This window comes from Zosterops lateralis (assembly GCF_965231275.1).
Source record: "Zosterops lateralis genome assembly, chromosome: 6".
Lineage (NCBI taxonomy): Eukaryota > Metazoa > Chordata > Aves > Passeriformes > Zosteropidae > Zosterops > Zosterops lateralis.
Window position 1 is genome coordinate 54,719,725 of NC_139761.1, and position 8,008 is coordinate 54,727,732.

Genomic DNA, 8,008 nt, shown 5'->3' on the forward strand with positions numbered 1-8,008 from the left:
CTTTGGATGCTGTTCTGACTCACCACAGTAAAAAAAAATAGTCTTTTTTCCTCCTCAGACAGTAGTGTGCGTTCTTAATTTTGCAATACAAAATTCCCAATCCACATGCATCCCGAATGCAGCTCTTCTGAAGCGAATGAAATGACTTCAAGAACTGGTTTGGCTGTTGATTTTAATACCAGAAAAGTGCCTCATCCAGCAAGAAAGTCGAAACTTAACACAAACTTCGGTGTGTTAGACACCAGCCTGGTCACCACAGCTCTCTATTTGCTTTTGAATAGGTTTTATTATTCACATCCGTTACTTCTAAATCTGGATATTGCATTTGTTACGAAAAAAAAAAAAAAAAGAGAGAATTAGTTTAACTGCTCGAGACAGGGAGTGCTGAGACAGCTGAGTTCCAGCATATGTTAACAGTCCAACTGCCCTCGTTTAAAGAGGTATTCGGGCCTCTAATAAAATGTTCGTTTTTAAAGGTTTCCTCTCCTAAAGTACACGTAACTACCATGTACCATTGCCATCTAGTGGAAAGGTAAGTAAGGACACAGGTTTTCTTTAACAGCTCTCCCTGATGGTCTCCCAGGATTATTTTAGCTAATTTGGAAAACCCCTAGGAAGTGCATTGGTGGAGTCCACACATGTCTCAGTACCTGCCCTGCTTCCAGGGAAATCGATACCTTCCCATTTTTCTTATCTTTTGGTATGATACAGAGAAGTGTTTGATTGCTGTTAGCAATCAACTGAAAAGAGGGGTTTGGGTTCTTTTTTTTCTGAAACACAGGAAATTTAGCTTATTTTCTTACCTTTGATTAAAATTAACATTAAATAACAGAAATAGAGCATATTAGTGGATACTCAAGGTCGATGAGGATGTATTTCAGAGACAATTGCTATCACAGGGGAGGTGGTGGAGCAGCAGAAATAGAAATAACACTGCAGTAATGAAGCTTCTCCTTGGCTTGTCTAAAAGAATGAAATTAATGCCACTTTTTGGCCATTAAAAGCGGATGGAAGTTTTGGGAAGGCTGGCAGATTCAGCAGTAAATGGAGGAGCTTCTATACAAAAACTCTAGTCAGGCCGGAGGACTTACTTCTTGTAGCCATTTGCTTAATGAGTTTACATCTGCTGTAACATTCAAAGAAGTCAGCAGAGCTCAAGTGTTTGACAGCTGCTGTTAAAAAACCCACGGAGGGTGCACTGTGCTCATCTTCCTCACAGCCTTCAGATAAGGATGAGAAATGTTACACAGACCCGCTGGAAAGCCTCAAAGGCAAAATACACCATATCTAGTTTTACTAGATTCTTATCATTTACAGTTCACCCTAAAACTCCCACACATTTGTTTCTTAATGTCCCTCATGCTCCGTTAAACCTCACTACAGCAATGTTCCCATAGGAATGTGGCCACTTGCCAGATTCTCTCATGAACATTTCATTAATCTTCTTGGCTCTCATACAAACTACAAAACATTATTTGTTAGCAATTTAACTGTTTTGCTCCCAAATGTGCCAGAAATGTGATCTTTGCTATGCTTTCATTCAAGAATACACAAGGATAATTATAGAGTAAATGAAAAGAGGGTTTTTTACGTTTAGCAAGATGCAGTGCCAAGAAAGGTGAACTGATTACATCTCGTTTCTGGAATTAATTTTCATGCTATCCTAGATGCCAAATCACTCTCAAATGTTAAGATCTAACTGAAACTTAGCAAAGTACATATTTAGATACAGTTTTATTTCATTACATTACACAAATATCTCTGACTTCTTTGATTAACTCAGATCATACCATATAATCTACTTACTTCAGAGGATAATTTAACAGAAAATATTCTGTTTTCTGGAAGTCTGGCCTGACCCCTGCCCAGTGGTGTTGAGAAAAGACAATTGCTGGCTTTGCAGTAAGAGGGAAGAGTCTTGGAAAGCCTGCAGAGCTTTCAAAGCACACATGACTTGCTAAAGAGCAGAAAAGCGATTTAAAGGAGCTTCATCTTCGGCAGAGCAGCGGAGTGAATTCCAGGCATGCAAATACACAACTTTTATTTCATAAAACAGGAAGCTTCAGAGCGGGATCTGTGGATAAAGCTGTCCTCAGGTGCATATGATACTGTTAGGAAAGAAGCAGGTTTGATCACTCGGTTTCATGTGGCCTTACAACCCAATTGTATCACATAGACAGAAATGCAACTCAACTTCAATTGAGAAGTGTGACATCTTAATTTCCTAAGTTCCACTACATTAATGTGTAAACTCCATGGAGTTTGATTTTTTTTTTTTAACTAGCTATAAGAAATAGAGTTAATGCCTCAAATCCCACGTTCACTTTGTAACAAGGGGACTGTTTTCAACCATGTGCATCCATGGCAATGAATGCAAAGAAACGTGCACTAGCAATGGTGGGGCGAAGAGTAAAGAGTGAATTAAGACTACTGCCATTTAAATGGACAGGAACAGAGAATTAAAGGGATGGGGATGAACAACAGCACTTCTATGGATCTGTTTTCTCTATGACTTCTGTAAGTGCACACAAGACACCAAAATACCTGGGACGTATCCAAACTCAGGCTCTTTTAAGGCTTTCCCAGAACATTTCGGATTTAATATTGTTCTGCAGAGTATAGGGCAGGGACATGGAACCACACTCTTGATGGTGGGTGGGTACTAAACTTCAGTCTGTGAGAGCAGACATGTATTTGACCAGCCTTGAATGAAGCAATGCCCACAGCCTGTTTGCCAGCTCAGAATTTGGATATTTTTCTTAAAACAATCGTTGGGAGGAAAGAAGAAGGTATTGCAAATTATGTTGCAGGATGTGCTGGCTTGTGGCAAGAAGGGATTGATAAAGTTCTTCCAATCCTACCTTTAAAATTACAGCAGGAGGATGAGTGAAAGGTTGTCCTGAGTGTGTCCATAGAATGTGAGAGGCTGATGATAGAAATAAGAAGCTCTATCAGTTGTTACATGCAGCCAGATAAAGAGACCATTCAGAGCCTTTCATGTGGCCTGGAGAAAAAGAGAGAGGAATGACATGGTGTTTAAGAATGGTTTGGAAAAAATGGGGGTTTGGTGAAACAAGGGCATGATCAGCTGCTTGGTTTTGACTGTTTGGATGTTGAGTTCAGCAGCTGCCTTAGCAAGGGAGAAGGGATAGCTAGAAAGTGAGGTAGGTGGTAAGGTACCAACAGATGAAGGGGGCTTGGGGAGATGGAAATTTTTGAAGGGTTTCAGTAGTTAGGAAAAAATTGGTGCAAAGGCTCATACAAGATCTCAGGAGAATAAGTCAATCAGGAAATAGCCGGTGGCACCCAGGAAAGTACCTGTGGCTCTTAGATGGTGATGGAAGAGCTGCTGCAGCTCTTTTAGCACAGGACTGAGAGCCCTTGCCTGCAGCGCAGCGAGGGTTAAAGGCAGAGACAAGTCCATGTGATTTCTGCCCGTGTGCACCAGCCAGGGGACAAGCACATTTGTAACTTGGCACTTGGAATGAGCACTCCCAGTTTAGCTTTCAACCAGTGGTAAAGCCCAGCCAGAGCAGTGAGATGCCAAACACAAATTTAGGCAAAGCCGTGCTGCTGTACACTCCTGAAAGCTGCAGGACTAGGAGTCAATAGAGTTTAACTGACCTAATTTCTTATTTTGATTTCATAACTGAAAACAATTCCAGGGAACCCTGAGCACAGAGTCTTGCTCAACCCACACCATAATTGGACTGGCTGATTGAACTAGCTGGTTGGCTAAAATTGTATTCTGATTAAATTGTAAGACCTTCTCTCCAAATGGCAAAGCTCTCCTCCCTGTAATTCCTGAGAGATCTATCCGAGAATTACAATCTAAAGAAGAAGAGAGTGCAGAGTGTCAGGCAGCCTCTCTTGTTCCCCTCAGCAAGTTATAAATAAATATAGAATACTTACAGTGCTCTGTACTAGAGAAAGCCAAGATCAAGGCCAAGTGTCACAGTCCTCCCTGAAAATAATTGCAGCATACAATACAATCCCACATGCTCCAGCAATATGCAGTCTAAATAGAAATGAACAGCACAGAACTGGATTGTGGGTGGTGGAATTGTACCAGACCTTGGGAGTTTTATGTTAATTAGGAAATGCTGATTAATCGAGATGGGTAAGTTTTAATAAGCCAGTAATAAAAGAGAAATTGTGTTTAAATAACAGGCATGTCTTGACTTCTTGGAACAAATCTTCTGATTTTTAATTGGGGGAATTCACCTAGTGGAAAATTTTGTCTAACTTAAGACAGCAGTTTTCTGTTGGTGTTGCTGTGGTTTCATTCCCCATCCCAGAGGTCTGCCTGGCTAACTGAGCCACTGGGAAAGGAGTCTTAGAAGCAGCAGAAGTTAACGGTCTTGACACCAAAATTACTGGGTGAGGTTGTGTCACACCAGAGCAGAGAACAAAGGATCACAAGACTCCTGGGGTTAAAGTGTTGAAGACCCAGCAGCACGAGATAGTTCAGCTTGAATTCCTGTAAGTGCTCAGAAGGCAAATTACAGGTTTGCTGGGAAATATTTTAATGAAGGTGTTGGGACTGTTGTGCCCAGCAAGACCCGTCCTTTTTCTCACAGCAGGGTACAAATGCTCCTTCCCCTCTTCTAGTGGCACAACTAAACTTTCCTTAAGTACAAAGTGAAGGAGAGCCATGGATCTTTTCCATTACTGAGCACACATAGTAAAAGGAACATCCTGAGTTTGATGCAGATTTCCTTGTACAAATATCCCCAAAGGAGGGAGACCTGACTCAGAGAAACTTGCCCATTACTGTCAAATCATCACATCATCCTCTGCACCCTGGTGCAGATCTACAGTGCTTAATAGATTAGATAAAGGAGCTCTGTCCAGTAGAGGGACATTACTATAGGCATAAAAAAGGAATCTGGACAGGTTTGGTAATCCAACCTCAATCAATGATGGCATAAGAAATCCACTGTAGCAAAGGAAAAATGAAAACCAAGGTCTAGTTATCAGCAATGGAATTTCAGGGGTTAATGCTCAAAACTTCCAGCTGAAGAATACACACATCCTTGAAAAGCAGCATAACTGTTTACAACATCAGTAGATAAATCTGTGCCCTAACTCTGCCTCCTACCACCTGGGCAACTTTCCCCAGTGATTGGGAAGTGCAGATTGTAACAATTCACTGCCACACTACCTCCTCTTGCACGGGAGAACAGTGTTCCCTCCAAGACAGAAAAATCTCTGGGTCTGGACACAGAGCTCTGGCTAAATGAAGCCGAGTCTGCTACGTGCCTTTATTTTCCTTGCTTTGATGAAAGTCTTAATGTCACCACTTAGGCAAAGAGATGGTGAGTTAGGGCTTTATCAGGACTAACTGGCAGCAGGCAGAGCTGAGGGCAGATCTCCATTAAGTGCTCCAAGCCTCTGGAATTAAACTGTGGGACTGCAGAATCTGGGAAGTAGTGGTGCACATTCAAGTTTTCATTTCAGAGTGCCTTGAACTAAGCCTCCTTTAAAATCTGACCTTTTCCCTCCAGCTCTCCTCTTCATGCTCCAGGACACCTGGGACCTGCCAAAGCAGAAACCTAACTTATTAGTCACCAGACAGCTGGTGGCACACAGAGCACACACCTGATTAATTGATCAGCCTGGGTTAGTTTATGTCCTTCCTGTCCTATATGGCCATGCTGCAAACTATAAAGTGATCACAGAAAGATACACTTCTCTCTCTTTTCCCTTCAGCCTCTCTGCTTTTATTCTGTCCTTGTTTCTTCAGAGATTGTAGTTGGGTGGGATGGCTCCAACAAGTATCTGAGTGCCTGCTTTCCATTTGCATTAAGAAACCCCAAAGGGCCATGGGGAAAATTTAGCGATAAGTAAGATTCACACTTTGATTTCTGTCAGGATTAGAGAGGGGTGGTTTTGTTTCCTTATTTTTCTTTTGATTCTTTTAAACTTGTGTAAATATAATTAGTATTTTATATAATTAGTAACAGTATTGCTTCTGTTTTGACAGTACTCTAAGCACTGGTTTAGATTACCCTCTCTGCAATTTAAATTTGAGGAGTTAATTTGATTTTAGTATTGCTTTATAAAGAGAAAGCACAATGACCCAATTAGAAATACCGATAAAGATACTGACCAAATCATTCAGAAGGAAGGCAGGAAGGAGGGAAGAAAAGAAGAGAAAAAGAAAAAGAGAAAGAGAAGAAAGAAAGAAGAAAGAATTATCAGGTAGCAAAATTACGAAAATCACAATGGGAAGTGCCACCTTAAGATTGTACTTCTATTGAAATTCTAACCACCACAAATTTGTTTTCCATTTATCTGAATCAAGACTGGGAATATTTTCCCAATGTACTAGAATTTATTTATTTTTTTTTTTTTCCTTACAGTTTTCAAGGCAAACAAACCAACCAGATTAATTTAACAGTCTGTCAAATACAGCAGTTCTGTCACTTACCTTTCAGGCTAGTGCATTCATAGGAATCTTTTTTTTTCTTTTTTTCTTTTTTTTCTTTTTAGCATTGTCTCATAAATATACACATGTAAGTTTAGCACAAACCATAAAAATGTGTTGTACACTTCAGCTAATCTAGTATCTTTCATTTCTAAGGAGGATTTGGGTGGAGGCCAAGTTAATTAAAACCAGAATAGAAATGGGTTATATTCACATGAGTCATATACCTCTGACTCACAATAGAGTCTGTGCAGCTAATGGGTTAATTTGCCCTGATAACAGAAAAAAAATGAAGCTGGAGGTTATGACTGTTTGGAGTGAGAGCTGGTTTCAGACACTAGATGTACAAGGTCTTTATGCCACTGAGAAAAGAGCACTGCTCTAATGATGTCCTTTCTGCCTATTCAAGTGCTGTAACAAACAGTTCAGAAAGATCTGGAGGTACAGAAGGCTTAGAAATGCGGGGCTGACGCCTTCAAAGCTCTATTATTGTAACAATATGCACATGGAAGTGTTTAAGTTACTGTCACAGAGAGGAAAGTCTCGGCCCCATGCAGGCAGCTTGTAAGGCTAGCAATATTCCCCCAGGCTGATGGCCCTGCAGCACTTCAAGGGGAAGGATTCCTCCCCAGCCACCTGGGAAATCCACACACTTACTTACCTCAATGGCCCAATGCTGAGCACCCACATCCCTACCAGAGAAATGTGGAAAGCTTTGCCCCTGGGGACTGGCACCCACAGCAGCCTCACTGGTCACTCTTCAGCTCCTTGTTTCACACCACAGCTTCAAGGCAGAAAGGTGCAGAAAGGGGCACTTGGTCCCTAACCCACACCTATCGTTCCTATCATGAGATAGAGGAGCTCCCAGCTCTTCTCCTCCTGCATTCCTGCAGGTCTGGGAGCCTTTGGAGACAAGGACTTTATCATTGTATCATCATTCATGTGTTCAGTGTGTCATTACATACACATTATGCAGAGTCACGGCAGAGAGGAGAGAAAGTAAGAGCTCAGCAGGAACTTTGCACTGAAACAGAGGCAAGTAATGTCAGTCTGCTTTCTCTTCAAAATATGTTTGGGAATTTTAACACCTTTTGATTGCCTGAAATACAGAAGCAGGCCTTATAGGAGGCCCAGAAGACAGGTTCTTCCCCCAAATTCTTTTCCACCTTTTCAACAGCTTAATCACCAGCTACACTCCCTCTTCTGCTCCCCTGTCTTGGTTAATGTGGAGTCACTCTACACACTGAGTTTCAACTTCAGCTTAGGCATCGACAGCGCCCCTCCAACAATAGCAAAAACACTGTTTCACCTTCATTTCATACTGCAGAATTCTAAAATGGAGGAGGAATAACTCCCATGGCTGCAGAAGGGTATTCAACCCAGATCCTTTGCTCCCTGTGTGAGCAGCAATGAAAAGATTGAGGCAGCCAGTCCATTACCTTTTTGCTGTACTGAAGAAGACCAAGTCTACTTGCTCTTCAGGACAAACCCCATGAAATTCAGGACAAAACCCACAAAATTCAGGACAAAATCTTCAAGTGCCCACGGTGAGGGTTAAGAATGTGGCTCCTAAGCAGG

At 41.5% G+C, this 8,008-nt stretch overlaps 1 long non-coding RNA gene across 1 annotated transcript; it reads right to left on the reverse strand.

The window, feature by feature from the left end:
- Nucleotides 1-1,112: 1,112 nt before the first annotated feature.
- Nucleotides 1,113-7,322, reverse strand: LOC310910348. The gene is made up of 3 exons (XR_014590285.1): nt 7,092-7,322; nt 2,862-3,004; nt 1,113-2,108 (listed from the first exon to the last, which is right to left on the reverse strand). It is a non-coding gene; the product is annotated as an uncharacterized lncRNA (long non-coding RNA).
- Between the last annotated feature and the right edge of the window lie 686 nt (nt 7,323-8,008).